The sequence below is a fragment of the Rhinopithecus bieti genome, unplaced genomic scaffold, assembly GCF_001698545.2.
Source record: "Rhinopithecus bieti isolate Rb0 unplaced genomic scaffold, ASM169854v2 scaffold_20170, whole genome shotgun sequence".
NCBI lineage: Eukaryota > Metazoa > Chordata > Mammalia > Primates > Cercopithecidae > Rhinopithecus > Rhinopithecus bieti.
In genome coordinates, this window is record NW_016810097.1 from 1,574,969 (window position 1) to 1,591,908 (window position 16,940).

The 16,940-nt window shown below is 38.9% G+C and overlaps 1 protein-coding gene across 2 annotated transcripts in view; it reads right to left on the reverse strand.

The window, feature by feature from the left end:
* CTNNA1 (catenin alpha 1) overlaps nucleotides 1–16,940 on the reverse strand; it is a 188,834-nt gene that overhangs the window by 134,863 nt on the left and 37,031 nt on the right. The window contains exon 1 of one of the 2 annotated variants that reach the window (XM_017891296.1): nucleotides 8,509–8,523. The exons of the other annotated variant lie outside the window; for it this stretch is intronic. The gene's annotated coding sequence lies outside the window, so the exon portion shown is untranslated. Of the gene's footprint in view, nucleotides 1–8,508; nucleotides 8,524–16,940 lie in introns of those variants that run through there. 2 annotated transcript variants of the gene reach the window in all.

Here is a 16,940-nt window from a genome sequence, read left to right on the forward strand (position 1 = left end):
TATTAATACTGTCTTAGGCCAGGAGTGGTGGCTCAAACCTGTAATCCCAGCACTTTGGGAGGCCGAGGTGGGTGTATCACCCGAGGTCAGAAGTTTGAGACCAGCCCAGCCAACATGATGAAACTCCGTCTCTACTAAAAAAATACAAAAAAATAGCCAGGTGTGGTGGCGGGCGCCTGTAATCGCAGCTACTCGGGAGGCTGAGGCACGAAAATCGCTTGAACCCGGGAGGCGGAGGTTGCAGTGAACTGAGAACGCACCATTGTACTCCAGCCTGAGCAACAAGAGCAAAACTTCATCTCAAAAAAAAAAAAAAAAACATATATATGTGTGTGTGTGTATATATATATATATATATACACACACATACACACACTGTCTTAAACAGTATTATTACCAAACAAGAGAATAAGCAAGAGATGTTGACCCTATATAATAAGCAGAACTTCACCTAATTTAGCACTTGCTACAAACTAAAAACAAACAAATCCACTTTCAAAACACAAAGCTGAACATACTATCCCTGCCTTCAAATAACTTATCCAGAAAAGATGGATCTGACCACTAAGAAATTATGTGGCATTTTAACATACAAGCTACAAGAAAGAAAACACAAGGTGTCATGGGAATTCAAAGGAGGAAGCACTAACAACCAGTTTGGGGAAGAAAGGAAATGCCAGCAACAGCTTTATGGAAGGCATCATACTCTGAAATGAACCCATCCCCCAAAGGAGAGGAAGGATGTGGGCAGCAGAGTTAAGGGAGTTACCACCTTAAGCAGAAGGAACAGTAACATAATAATGTCCAACACTGGCTGGGTGCAGTGGCTCACACCTATAATCCCAGCACTCTGGGAGGCTGAGGCTGGTGGATCACTTGAGGTCAGGAGTTCAAGACCCGGCTGGCCAACATGGTGAAACCCCATCTCTACTAAAAATGCAAAGACATGGTGGCAGGAGCCTGTAATCCTTACTCGGGAGGCTGAGGCAGGAGGATCACTTGAACCCAGGAGGCGGAGGTTGCAGTGAGCCGAGATTGCGCCACTGCACTCCAGCCTGGGCGATAAAGAGAGAGTCTGTCTCAAAAAAAAAAAAAAAAAGGTCCAACATTTATTTAAATATCTACTCTATGGCACTACACATATCTTTAAAATTCTGTTACCCATCTAGAAAGTAAGTGGTATTAATCTTTGCTTATAAATAATACAACTAAAGCTTATACAGATTAACTAACTTAATCCCTGTCACCTTAACTAGTAAATGGCAGAGCTGGGATTTGTAATGCCAATATTTATGCTCTTTGTAGAACCACTTATGCTGAGGTATACAATAAGAAGGCTTACATATTATATATTAATATATAATTCATATATTAATTAGGCTTAGAGGCATAATCTCTAGTTTGAATTATCTAGTCTGAGGAGTAAGGGATATGTTTAAAAGAAGCAGAAGATGGGAGTAGAAAGGCCATAGACAAACAGAATTCAATTCCCTCAGCCAGAGGGAAGTCAAAGTACACAGGATTAACCTGTCTAAAGTCCATACAATAAACCTAACCAGAGACATGGATCAGAAAGCTACAGTGAGAGCCCAGAAAAGAGTGGTAGTAAATTACAAAGGCAGGGGTCAAAAGATCTGATCACCTTTGATTAAGTACAGTAGATTCTTTAAAGGTTGCAAGCATAGGGCCTTTCTGAGTGGGAGAAGAAAGCCAGAGCTGTATGAAAACACATGAGTTGGGAAAGATTTAGGAAAAAAAAAAAAAGTTAGGACCCTCAAGACTGTGGACCTCGGAATAAGGAGGGGAAGATTCTGTAATAAAAGAAACAGAATAAAGAGAACCAAGACTGTTAAAAATGAGAAGGCCAGACTTGTAAAAGAAAACTAGCTGACTAGAAAACTAGTCAACTAGTCAACTAGAAAACTAGTCAACTATAACTGAGAACCCAGAAATATATTCCGATTTTAACAAGAGTGCCAATAATATTCAATGAAGAATGATCTTGTCCACAGATGGTGCTAAGACAAGTGTAATATGCAAAAGAATTAAGTTGGACCCCTATCTCACACCATATACTTATAAAATTGATCAAAACCTAAATGTTAGAACTAAAATTATAAAACACTTAGAAGATAACACTTCGTGACCTCTGATTCACAATGGTTTCTTAGCTATGACACCAAAAGTACAAACAACAGAACAAAAAACAGATAAGGTGGACATCATAAAAAAATTTAAAATTTTGTGCTTCAAAGAACACTACCAAGAAAGTAAAAAGACAACCCACAAATGGAAGAAATTTTCTGCAAATTATATATAAGGATCTAGTATCCAGAATATATAAAGAACTCTTACACTAAATATACATATTTTTTTAAGTTGGCTGCAGTGGCATGTGTTTGCAGTCCTAGCTACTTGAGAGGCTGAAGCAGAAGAACTGCTTGAGCCCAAAAGTTAGCATCTAGCCTGGGCAACATAGCAAGACCTGGCTTCTTTAAAAACAAACAAACAAAAATAGACAAATAATCCAACTTAAAATAGGCAAAGGATTTAAACAGGTGCCCATCTGAAGATTTAGAAATGGCCAATAAGCACATGAAAAGCATGATGCTCAATCTCATTAGTCATCAAGTAATACAAATCAAAACTACACAAAGATATCACCTCATAACTAGTAGGATGCCTATCATAAAAAGGGCAAATAGCAAATGGCAAGAATATGGGGAAATTAGAACTCTCATATCCCAATGTTGGGAATGTAAAAAGGTGCATCTGCTTTGGAAAACAATCTGGCAGTTCCTTAAGGGGTTAAATGTTGAATTATCATATGACTCAGTAATTCCACCGCTAGGTGGATATGGTTTGGATCTGTGTCCCTGTTCACATCTCATGTCAAACTGTAATTCTCATTGTTGGAGGTGGGACCTGGTGGGAGGTAAGTGGATCATAGGAGCGGTTTCTCATGAATGGGTTAGTACCAACCTCTTGGTGCTGTTCTTGTGATAGTGAATGAGTTCTAATGAGATCTGATTGTTTAAAGGTGTGTGACACCTCGCCCATCCCCTTTCTTGCTCCTCCTTCTGCCATGTTAGATGCCTAGCTCCCCATTTGCCTTCCACCATGATTGGAAGCTTCCTGAGGTCACCCCAGAAGGAGATGCCACTATGTTTCCTTTACAGCCTGCAGAACCTTGAGCCAATTAAACCTCTTTTCTTTATAAATTAACCAGTCTCTGGTACTTCTTTATAGCTATGTGAGAACAGACTAATATAGGTTGGTGCAAAAATAATTGCAGTTTTCACCATTACTTTTTTTTTTTAATGGCCAAAACCACAACTACTTTTGCACCAACCTAATACATAGCTACACAACTAAAAACTTGTACATGAATGCTCACGGTGTCACTAATCATAATAGCTGAAAAGCAAAAAGAAACCAAACACCTACCAACTGAAAAACAGACATACAAAATGTGACTTTATCCAGTATTTAGCTGTAAGAAAAAATGAAGTGCTGATACATGTGCAACATGGATGAACTTTCAAAACATACGTTCAGTGAAAGAATACTGTATTGTTCCATTTATATAAAATTGCCATTTGCCACAACAGGCAAATCCATAGAGACAGAAGGTAATGTTTGCTGGGCAATGGGAAGGAGGTAAGAAGAATCAGGACTAACTTGTAACAGGTAAAACCAGGTTTCTTTCTGGGATGATGAAAATGTCTGAAATTACACAGTGGTGATGGCTGCACAACCTAATGAATATACTAAAAACCACTGAATTGTGCACTTCAAAACGGTGAATTTTATGTATGTGAGTTATAGCTCAATAAACAAAAAGGAAAAAAAAAACAGTATTGAATGCAGTAACATGAAAGAGCACAGGCTCTGGAGCTGGATATAGGCTGAAGTTTTGGCTTTGCCACTTGCCAGCTATGCAACTAGACTTTATGAGCCTGTTTTCTCTTCTGTACAACATGTAGAATAACTGCTGTGAGTGTCAGTTAAAATACCTTGTAAAATGCCTAGTTCAGTGCCTTGCAGCACTAGGAGACAAAATAGGGTTGGTAGAAAGGATTGATATTAGGTAAAACAAGCTCAGAAGACAGAGAAAAGGTCTTCATTGTGTTTCATCAGTATTCACCTATTCAACAGCAACCTTCAAGAGCATTCATGCCTCTTTCAAAACATGCTTACTGATCACCTTCTATGAGCCAGGCACTATTCTAAATGCTCCAGGAAATGAACCAACCAGGCCAGGAAAAAATCCCAGGCTCCAGGGAACTTACATTCTAGTGGGAGAGAAAGACAATAAACAATAGTACTGGGTTAGGGTCGGGGGCAGTGACAGAAAGGAGGACAGAGAAAAGGGATGTAAGGTACAATTTAAAATAGCGGGATCAAGGTAGGCCTCCTTGAAAAAATACCATTTGATTTGAAGACAGTCTTGACAAAGGAATCACAGGAATAATGTGGCTATCTGGAGGAACAGTATTCCAGGTAGAGGGAACACCAAGTCAAAGATCTAAAAAGATTATGGAAGGCCAAGGAAGCCAATGTGGCTGGCACAAGACGATGAAGAAGACGAGTGGCTTTCTGGGAATTGCACATACCAGACTTCAAAGGTAATAAAACAAGTTATAAATAAGACTGCTCTTTCAAGAATTTGGCCTAAGACCAGACACGGTGGCTCACACCTGTGATCTCAGCACTTTGAAAAGTCCAGGCAGGAGGACCCTTGAGACCAGGAGTTCAAGACCAGCCTGCATAACATTGTGAGACCTCATCTCTACAAATAATAAAGAAAAATTAGCCAGGCATGAGGGCATATACCTATAGCCTTAGCTACTTGGGAGGCTAAGATGGGATGATCACTTGAGCCCAGGAAGCCAAGGCTACAGTGAACCATGATCGTGCTACCACACTCCAGCATGTGGGTGACAGATAGACTCCATCCCCAAAAAAAAAAAAAAAAAAAAAAGAATTTGGCCCATTACCAGGAGGAAAAGTCAAGGGCTACTAAAGGAATTATTTTCTACTTTATTTTCAATTTTATGTAGCACCTATAATCCCAGAATTCTGGGAAGCTGAGGCAGGAGGAACATTTCAGCCCAGAGAGTTTGAGATCAGTGTGGGCAATATAGTGAGACCCTGTCTCTATTGAAAAGAAAAAAAAATTAATTAGCTAAGTGTGGCGGTACATGCCTTTAATCCCAGCTACTCAGGAGGCTGAAGTGGGAGGATCACTTGAGCCCACGAGGTCAAGGCTACAGTGAGCTGGGACAGCACCACTGCACTCCAGACCTGGGCAACAGGGCAAGACCTTGTCTCAGAAAATAAAAATCTTGTGTAGGGGTACTGGTATAATAAAGAGTAAGACCATAAACTCGGAAGTCAAACTAACAAAAACCACAGCTTCACCACTAAATAAGTCTCAGGTTCCACAGTTGTAAAACAGAGATAATACTGATCATCTTCACTTTGCACAGTAGCACAGAACTGTAAAAATGACCATACAAGTTCAAACAGTGTAAACTGATCCTAATCAGAGATTAATCACAGAGAATTATGATTCTCCTGTGACCTTTAAGAATTTTTGGCAGTTTACAACCCCATGTTTGAAGAAAACAAAAAAATAATTTTTTTTTTAAAAATAAGGCTCCCCAAAATTTTGTGAGCCAGGCATGGGAGCTCACAACTGTAATTCCTGCACTTTGGGAGGTCAAGGTAGGAGAATCGACTGAGCCCAGGAGTTTCAGATCACCCTGGGCAACAAAGTGAGCTACTTGGGAGGCTAAGATGGGATGACTGCTTGATCCCAGGAAGCCAAGGCTGCAGTGAGCCATGATCGTGCCACTGCGCTCCAGCGTGTAAAAATTAAAATAAATACTTTTGTCTAAGCATTAAAAATTCCTTTACTGTCCATTATAAATGTATAGGGATATGATATAGTCAACCAATATTTATTTAATGTACTAAATTAAAACATTATAAACACTGAAACAAAGTATTTTAATTTCCTTGTTAAAAAAAAATTTTCAAAAGTAGTCTGAACAATGCTTCCCTGCCTTCTTCTTGTCATTTACACTAGGGTGCAGAATGAGCATCTTTTGTAGCCCTTTGGCGAATCATCATATTCCTTTCTAAGTTTGGATTCATTTCCAACATTTTATCCAATATCTACACTTATTTGTCATGAATATCTTCAAGAGTTCCTTTAATGTGTCGTTTTTAATGATGTCACACATTCTCTTGGACATCATAACCACGTTCCTCATTTAAGTCAAGAAGTTTGCCTTCACTAAGTAGTTCCAGCTGCATAGCCAGAGTTTTAAATAGCAGCTGGGTCAACATTTTCACAACCAGCTATTTCTTCCCTTTATATTCTAATGAAATTTCAATTCCAGGTCTGCCACTTTTCATTTCTTTGTTGCACATTCACCTTTGTTGGCTAATTCCCTCTTTCAATTATTCAATTCTGTCAAGGAGTTCATGTGGGTTTATCACTAAGAGAAAAGGAAGCAACACAACTACACACTTTGCATAAACTGAACAGATTTGCAGGGAACTATCACCAACAGACTTTGAAAGAGGTGACATGACTGGTCATGATGCACATCAGTTATTTATGCAGCTATTTGTACACTTAAAAGCCAGCAGCAACGTTTTTACAGTTACCCTTGAACAACATAGTCTGGGTTTGAATTGCATGGGTTTACTTATATGTGGATTTTGTTCAGTAAGTATATTGAAAATTTTTTCAGAGATTGGCAACAATTTGAAAAAAACTCAAATCATGTAATACAGAAGTACCAAAAAACTAAGAAAAAGGTATATCATGAATGCATAAAATATCACTAGCCTATTTTATCATGTACTACCATAAATATACACAAACCTACTACAGAAAGTTAAAACTTATCAAAACTTAGGCACACAAACACAGGCCATACATGGTGCCATTTGCAGTGAAGGGAAATATAAACAAATGTAAAGATGCAGTTTAAATCATAATCAAACATAAAATTAACTGTAGTACACACTGTACTACTGTAATAATTTTGTAGCCATCTCCTATTGCTATAGCAGTAAGCTCAAGTGTTGTGAATATCCACTTAAAATACCATATGATGCATCTGCATGTGATGCTAATCATCTCCACCTGAGCAGTTCACGGCCAGTAAATTGCATATGACAGTGAAAAGTGGTCATTTGTAGTTCTCATACATTTTCATCATGTTTAATACAACACTCAAGACGTTGACACCATGAAGCTCATACGAAGTGCCACTAGTGATGCTGGAAGTACTACCAAGAAGTAGAGAAAAGTAATGACATTTTAAGAAAAAGGTGAACTGCCTGATATGCACTGTGAACTGAGGTCTGCAGCTGTGGCTGCAGGCATGCGCCACCGTGCTCGCCCTTCTGTTGCATTTTTTTTTAGATGGAGTTTTGCTCGTTGCCCAGGCTGGAGTGCAGTGGCACCATCTCAGTTCACTGCAACCTCTGCTTCCCGGGTTCAAGTGATTCTCCTGCCTCAGCCTCCCAAGTAGCTCGGATTACAGGCATACGCCACCATGCATGGCTAATTTTTCTTTTCTTTTTTTTAAGTAGAGACAGGGTTTCTCCATGTTGGTCAGGCTGATCTTGAACTCCTGCCTCAGGTGATCTGCCTGCCTTGGCCTCCCAAAGTGCTGGGATTACAGGTGTGAGCCACTGCCTCTGGCCTGCTGCTGCACTTTTTAATGGCATTTGGGAACCCTTCTCTTGGTCAGCAGAAGCTGCTTCCACTGTTATCTTGATATTTTTAAAGCCACATCTCTCTTATATTATCAAACCACCCCTTGCTGGCATTAAATTCTCCAGCTCTAGATCTTTCACCTCCCTTTTGCTTTAAATTGTCATATAACGACTTTGCTTTTTCTCAAATCTTACTAGTCTATAGGTACACCTTTCTTATAGCAGCCCTGCACCCACATAAAAGCTGCATTTTCAACACAAGATAAAATTATTTTGTAAAAGTGCAGGGTTCTCATACATTTTGGGACAACAAGAGTGAAACTCTGTCTGAAAAAAAAAAAGTGCAGCAGAAGGCCAGGCCTGGTGGCTCAAGCCTATAATCCCAGCACTTTAGGAGGCTGAGGCTGGGGGATAACTTGAGGTCAAGGGTTCAAGACTGGACCTACTAAAAAAATAAATAAATAAAAATAGTAATAATAATAACGTAAAAATTAGCCAGGCATGATGGCCTGGGTGACATAACAAGACTCCATCTCAAAAAAATGTTTAAAAAATTTAAAAAGATACCTGTCAATTAGTTTATAGAGTAAAATTTTAAGACATTAAAAGTGCTCTCTGCACACAAAAGGGCAAACTGGGGAAACTGAGGCAGACAGGAACTATGTCCATGGTCGCATGGTTGTAAAACCTGACTTTGTCCCAGCTGTTTCCAGTCAACTACGCTACATCTAGTATTAACCAAGATACAAAGGAGATGAAACTTACAAGAACTCAATACTACTGTACCATCTGCCATGAAATAAAATCTGTCATCCGGTGATGCTCTCTCCTGAGCTGGAAACAAAATAAGTTCCTCTGGAGTTTAAAACAAAGACAACTGGCAATTATAAAGTAAACAAACAAACAAAAAAACCCCACAATTCTTTATTAGGAGAAGAAAAGATCAAGAACTTTTTGAAGCATCAAATATCACAAGTAAACTCCCCTGAGAGCAACCAAACTTTATAAAGTTACAGGGAGAGGATAGGCTTGGAAAATATTTGGGCGATGGATAAAAAGAATAAAAGGCTTGTTTGTTTTAACCTGGGCCTGTTGCGTTGCTCCTTTAAAACAAAGAATGCTATTAAGTAATGTTAATGAATACAACTACTTTTCTCCCAGAACACTACTTGGTGTAGATGAAATAAAGTATTGGAACTGGGTCCAAATCCAGCTTCGATATTTGACGGCTGTGTTACTTTGGGTTGCTTTATCTCTAGCTGTTTTCTTCTCTGGAAAATGAGTACACTATCTCCCATACCTTACTCAGTTGTTTTGAAAATTAAATGAGATAATATATGCAAAGCTCAACAAATACTTCTGCGCCCCCTTCTACTTTTCCATCTACTTTTCCAATTTTTAAACTTATTTAGAACATGTCATTATCTACACACCAGCTGTTTCTTACCTTTTTAGAAATAGTCATGATAGCAAGTTTCCTAAAGGAGAGAGGAAACATTAGCTTTTAATTTTAAATGTTGAAGCTATAAAGGATGAGGAGAGTTTCCTTCACTCCACTGTTTATACTGCAGAAAGTAGTAATAATTGTTTATTTTGTGCTAATAGCTACAACCAAAGCTTGCTGTGCCTTAAGTTTTCCAACTGCTTTTATTTTAAGCAGTTTTGTTGTTGTTGTTGTTTTGTTTTGTTTTAAAGAAGTTCTCAAGTCAAGATGGGATTCCTTCCAGTTCTCAGGAACTGGTCATCTTCCTCATCTATCCCATTTACAGTGTCACATCCCAAAATTCTACAGTATATTACGACAAGAAAGATTTCCAACCACAATGTAATGGCTCAGAAATCCAGCTATGGAAACATCTCTACTGTCTCTAAAAGTCCTCCAAGGAACCTCAATCTCCAAGGAACCTCAATAAATAGGGCAAAGTTCTATCTTCTTCCCCAGAATAATACTAAGTATACTTTTAAATAGCTTCTTCACCAGAACCTTTCTACCTTTAAGGTCCAGAAAAAAGAATTTTTGCCAGCCCAGTAGAGAAACACAGCTTATCTTCGATAAATTATACAATCTACCCCCCCACCAGGTATCTTTATCAATTGAAATGATTTTCATTTCCATTTTAAATAGCAGAGATATAACAATCCATACTGCACAGTGAGAATGGAGATCATAATGTGTTTATGTCCTGGGGAAGGGATGGGATGGTAAACACTACAACCAACACATACCAAAATGTCGACAGAGCTTAATCATAAGGTGGTATAGCCTGATTGTTTATTGTTTATTTTTACTTTCTATAATGAATACTTTCATATTAAAAGAAGTTTTAAATGATAAAATGTTAATATCTTTAGTTCATGTGTATGATAATAAAACTCAGGCTTCAAATTTTCTTTTTTCTGAAGTATAAAATACCATGGCTGCTAGTTCATGCAAAATGAAAAGTAAAACTTGCACATACTACAAAATCTTTCTGTAAAAGCTTATAAAGTCAGCTAGTAGAGGGGTTTATTCAAAACAAGAGTAAGCCCAGTGGTAAAATAAATGGGTACCAGTAGCCCCAATCTCATTTTCAAAATTTTTTGTAGAGTTGCTGCAGGGAAGAAGATGCAATGGTTATGTGGACCTTACGTAGGTATTTCTTAAACAGAACATTTTACAAGAGCATATTGTTTGTTATCAACTGCCAAATCCAAAAGAGAAAAGAGATTTTAAAGACATCCACCTCAATGTTTTGCAAACCAGCAAAACAGCCCTGCGCTAAAATGACAAAAGCTTCCAGGAGAAGAGTTAGACACCATCAACCATCTTAAACATGTTCAAATTACTCATTTCAGGATCAGTTTCATGAGCATACTTCGAATTCCAACTCTCCCTTCTCCTACTGATTTCCCAGACAACCATGCTCAAGTAACTTTGCTCTTTTTTCTCAAAATGATTTTAACTTTTGACAAAATGAATTTAAAACAAAATGATTTTAACAAAATGAATTTAAAACCTTTTTCTTCTTCTCAGATATATACTTCTCCTTTATTTTATTTTATTTTTTTTTCCTGAGACAGAGTCTCGCTCTGTCACCCCAGCTGGAGTGCAGTGGCGCGATCTCGGCTCACTGCAAGCTCCGCCTCCTGGGTTCACGCCATTCTCCTGCCTCAGCCTCCCAAGTAGCTGGGATTGCTGGCACCCACCACCACGCCCGGCTAATTTTTTGCATTTTGTTTTTTTTTGGAGACGGAGTCTCGCTCCGTCGCCCAGGCTGGAGTGCAGTGGCTTGATCTCAGCTCACTGCAAGCTCTGCCTCCCGGGTTCACGCCATTCTCCCGCCTCAGCCTCCCGAGTAGCTGGGACTACAGGCGCCTGCCACCACGCCCGGCTAATTTTTTTATATTTTTAGTAGAGATGGGGTTTCACTGTGTTAGCCGGGATGGTCTCGATCCACTGACCTCGTGATCTGCCCGTCTCGGCCTCCCAAAGTGCTGGGATTACATGCGTGAGCCACCACGCCCGGCCAATATATACTTCTTAACAATAGGAGACTTCAGTCTTTAAAGTAAAAAACTACGATTATAACTATTTCTTAACACCATACTCCTTTGAAAATGTGAAAAGTGAATAAAACTCCTGAGTATTAAAGAGAAGTCTTGAGTTTGCTGGTATAAAATAATGTTCTTAAATCATATTACTCTCTAGAGGATAGTGTTCAGCCATTAAAAATTATGTTGTAGAAGAATACTTAATATTACTGAAAGATGTTCAGTATCCATTAAGTGAAAAAAAGCAAATGGCATAATCAAACCCAATATATATCTACCCACGTGGGCATATTAATAGGAAACAAACTGCAAAGAGTTTAGGACAAAAATGTTAACCATTAGTTTCACCTCTAAGTTACAAAATTATAAGTTTTATTTTTTTCTTTTGCTCTTACTATCAAAACACATGTTCACGGCAGAAAATTAACGCTCATTTTAAAACAGTTTTAATTCTACCCAGGGAGTAGAACTAAAGGAAGAAAAAAAGAAAAGAGAAAGCAACCAATATTACAGGCAAGCCTATAATAAAACTGCCCTGTACTTAACAGCTTGGCATCTTTTTACACAGTGTTTTACAGAGTAAAAAACACCCAGCCCTGGATTTGAATGAATACCCAAAACTTCCCTATCATGAGATTCCTAACTCTTGAAAGTCACGTTTTGGTGCTTTAGCTCCAAAACCTACTGATAAACCTACTTTATACCAACTTCTCTTAAATATATCTGATTTGATTAAGGGATCTCACCAATAAGTGATAGCTTTTTTTTTTTTTTTTTACAGTCTCGCTCTGTCACCCAGGCTGGAGTGCCGTGGCACAATCTCGGCTCACTGCAATCTCCACCTCCTGAGTTCAAGCAATTCTACTAGTGCCTCAGCCTCCAGAGTAGCTGGGATTACAGGAGTGCATGACCATGCCCAGTTAATTTCTGTATTTTTAGTAGATGGGGTTTCACCATGTTGGTCAGGCTGGTCGCAAACTCCTGACCTCGTGATCCGCCCACCTCGGCCTCCCGAAGTGCTGGGATTACAAGCATGAGCCACCGCACCTGGCCAGTTTTTTTTTTTTCTTTTGAGACAGAGTCTCGCTCCTTCACCTAGGGTGGTGTGCAGCGGCGCAATCTTGGCTTATTGCAACCTCTACCTCCTGAGTTCAAGTGATTCTCCCACTTCAGTCACTTGAGTAGATGGGGCTTCAGGTGAAAGCTACCACACCTGGCTAATTTTTGTATTTTCAGTAGAGACAGGGTTTCACCATGTTGGTCAGGCTGGTCTCGAATTCCTGACCTCGGGTGATCTACCTGCCTCAGCCTCCCAAAGTGCTGGAATTACAGGCATGGGCCACCACGCCCAGCCTGATAACTATTTTCATCTGTTATTCCATCAACTTTCATTTTACAAAATAATAAAATAACAGGACCAAGACTTCACAAAATTATCTCCTAACTTCAAGATAATCCAAAGTTAAATATTGTTTCCTACCCCATCCCAACCCCATGTCCCACCACTCCCACCCAGCCAAATTTTAATTCATTTTCTATGATCTGGTAATAAAATAAGACGTTTTCCACACTTGTCAATGAAGACAAATTGGCAATATAGATGCAAAAAATAATAGACTTCATAACATAGCCCTTACAAGAAGGAACCAAATGGTAGCACATATTTGTCATAACCGACATGCCCTATGACATCATGATGACCTTGAATAAAACATTTTATTCTTCTCAATCTTAAGCCTTCCGTTTATCAAGGAGGGATATTTGGTAAAAACGGACCCCTAGATGATATTCCTGCAAGTACAGGTAAACTGAGAATAACTCAAAAGAATCCCTGACAGATGCCTTAAGAGAACTTTCTGGGATGCAGTTTTGTTTTGTTTTGTTTTGTTTTTTTAATCCACCCAATTGTTTATCTTTTGAAAGTCAACCCAGAAAAGAGGCCAGGTCTGGCGGCTCATGCCTGTAATCCCAGCACTTTGGGAGGCGAAGACAGGCAGATCACCTGAGGTTAGGAGTTCGAGACCAGCCTAGCCAACATGCCAAAACCCTGTCTCTACTAAAAATACAAAATTAGCCAGGCGTGGTGGTGGGTGCCAGCAATCCCAGCTACTTGGGAGGCTGAGGCAGGAGAATCACTTGAACCTAGGAGGCAGAGGTTGCAGTGAGCCGAGATTGCACCACTGCACTCCAGCCTGGGCAACAGAGCAAGACTCCGTCTATTAAAAAAAAAAAAAAAAAAAACCAGGAAATAAACATTTAATATGAAGTTATTTAAATACTATAAGCTCATCTGAATCAGAGCAAGTCTAGAAAACCTCTTAACTTACCCCCCCTCACCTTCCCCATCCCCTGAGGGTAAAGAAAGAAGCTTTGAAATTTCTTTTTCCAGTTGACAGACAGAATGGATTAAAAAGAAAGAAGTTAAAATAAAGTAACACACATATTCATGTTCTCATTTTCCTTACTAATTCAAGTGTGCCCTGCTGCTATTCAGAAACACTCCAAAGAGAGGCACTTACTTCCTGATTACACATTCAAATAAATGCATAACATGCATTTCAACTTGGAATCACTTTCTTAAGAAATTAACTAGTAGAAATCATGTTACTGCAACATCATGGTTGAAGTCATGCCAAAACCAAAATTTTAATACCTAAAATAACTTCCTCAGCTACACTGACTGTACAAATATATTAAGGCAGTAATATTACCCACTGTAACTCATAAGTATTATTATCCTGGTTAGTGTTATTTATTTTTGTGAGCTTAACAAGACAGACTTTTTAATAAAAGGGGAAAAAATGAAGCACTTCAAAATGACATTAGAATTTAATAACTTCACTCTTCTTTCCTTAATTCCAAGCTGGCTACAGCAGAACCCAAGTCTCTGCAAAGCAGCATATGCTCACACAAGGGTAGTGATCCAGAAGCAGACAGCATCCTTGACACATCCCAAGTCAAAGAAAATATAGCCTCCGCCCTAAAGACTTATAGTTTAAGTCAGGCAGACAACTTTAAGACATAAAATTCCCAGATGACAACCAGCTAATGATTTTTCAGAATTTATATTTTGCTTTTCCTGCTCAAGTTAAATGAAGAGCAAGAAAAAATGGATTAAGTGGTGAGACTGAAGGAATGGGGTCAATAACAATTTTTAAATTAATTATAGTCTTCAGGAACATCTGAAAGGTAGGAATTGGAGTGGGGGCACTTCTAACAACAGACTAAGCCACAATGGGATCACATGAAAAGAGACATCCACAAAAACAAGAGGAAAAAACAGGATGAAAATTCTACCAAGACAAGCGGAAAAGACAAGAAAACAAATGAGAAGCCAGAACTCAATGGAAGAATATTAGAAAAAAATCAGCTGATTTCTTGCTAGTTTTAATAAAGTTATTATACTAAATCTGAAAATCTAATTAACTTAACTTTAATCTTTTTCAAAATGTTGAATGTTTCCCAGCTACCGCTCTTCCAGAGCATCATTAACACTTTTTGAAACCCATTCCAAAGTAAACCTTCCAAGTAGGAATACTTGTCATTTTTCTCCTGTGAAAAATTAAAGAGCCCGTATGTGAGATCAAGCTCATGATCTCAACCCGATTAAAACCACACTAACCAGATCAAATTAAAATGCAATCTCTCTCACACACACCCACGCAATGCTCTTCAAAGCTATGTTTTAAGTCTTCACATCATGAACCCAGCAAACCCTGATTCTATTCTGCCTCCTGTCTACCTGTCAAACTCCACTTAAAACAGTCACTGATACTTGCTTTGTCCTAATCACATCTGTCTCTTAACAACTGTCTTCCAGGCTGTCTACAGTAGATGTGAGTACATCAGTCTGAAGCTGTCAACATCTGCACTGGACAGGAGACCAATTTTCGCCTCCTTCAATCTTGACTCTAGTCAGTTGCCAGGGAGAAAATCATGCCTCAAGAGCCTGACAGCCTGTGCTCAATGTCCTTTTGTCCGGGATGAAATACATTATTTTTCTGAAAATTATCTTGCCAAGATTCAAAGTGAAGCATGTATACATACACATACACATACATGTGTGTATGTATTTTTTTCTCCCTATATACAAATTATTCAAGCTGTACCAAAGAAGATGGCATCTATGTCCTTAGCTTCACTACACAGTTACACACAATTACTGAAATAAAAGAATGTCTCTCCATTAACATCAATTAAGAACTCTCATTTTCTATCCTTTCTTTTTAACAATGCCCTAAGAGACCCTCAGTTTTATGAGACTGGGTAATTCATGCTTTAAAGATTTTTAAAAAGCTGAAAATGGGTGCAGTACACCAACATGGCACATGTATAGACATGTAACAAACCTGCATGCTGTGCACTTGTACCCTAGAACTTAAAGTATAATAAAAAATAAAAATAAAATTAAAAAAATAAGAACAGCTACAATGAAAAGTAATTGCCTCTCTTAAAAAAAAAAAAAAAAAAAAAAAAAAAAAAAAAAAAAAAAAATAAAATAAGAAAATGAGTCGTTAAAAAAAAAAAAAAAAAAAAAAAAAAAGCTGAGATAACAAGTACAATTAGAGTATGCTCACAAATCAACTATAGGTACTAAGATTACCCAGATGCTTGCAAACTCACAGGTTTTAACTATTGTGTTAGCAGCCAATAAATATTCCTTTCTTGTTCTAAAACTAACAAGACCTATTTTTTTTTTTTGAGACAGTCTCACCCTGTCACCAGACTGCAGCGCAGTGGTGCACTCTCAGCTCACTGCAATCTCTGCCTCCCGGGCTCAAGCAATTCCCCTGCCTCAGCCTCCTGAGTAGCTGGGAGTACAGGCACATGCCACCACGCCTGGCTAATTTTTTGTATTTTAGTAGAGACAGGGTTTCACCATGTTGGCCAGGAGGGTCTTGATTTCTTGACCTCGTGATTTGCCCGCCTAGGCCTCCCAAAGTGCTGGGATTACAGATGTGTGAGCCACCACACCCGGCTGACATTTTTTACATAAAAGATGGTTTACGTAATGACTGAGATTTAGTACTGAACAACATTGACTGCTTTCAGTATGCTGAGATCTCCTACTCAAGGAAAATGCATTCGCAGTATCAAAGTTTGCCTGAAATGGAATGACCCGAAAGCCAAAACCTAAAAAGAAACATTTCAAAGAAATCCTAAGACAAATCTGTCTAAACACAAATAGATATGAAAGGGGAAAAACTGTAAGCCAAACATTAAGATGTGTGCTTGTTATTTATGGACAGGAATATTTAGTAAAATAACTTACTCTATCTTCACTTTCTGGCCACCTGGGGGAGAAAGGATGTATAGTTGTCACTATAAAATGTTTTTTCAGGCCGGGCGCGGTGGCTCATGTCTGTAATCCCAGCACTTTGGGAGGCCGAGACGGGTGGATCACGAGGTCAGGAGATCGAGACCATCCTGGCTAACACGGTGAAACCCCGTCTCTACTAAAAAATGCAAAAAAAACTAGCCGGGCAAGGTGGCGGGCGCCTGTAGTCCCAGCTACTCAGGAGGCTGAGGCAGGAGAATGGCCTGAACCCGGGAGGCGGAGCTTGCAGTGAGCTGAGATCCGGCCACTGCACTCCAGCCTGGGCGGGCGACAGAGCAAGACTGTGTCTCAAAAAAAAAAAAAAAAAAAAAAAAAATTTTTTTCACTT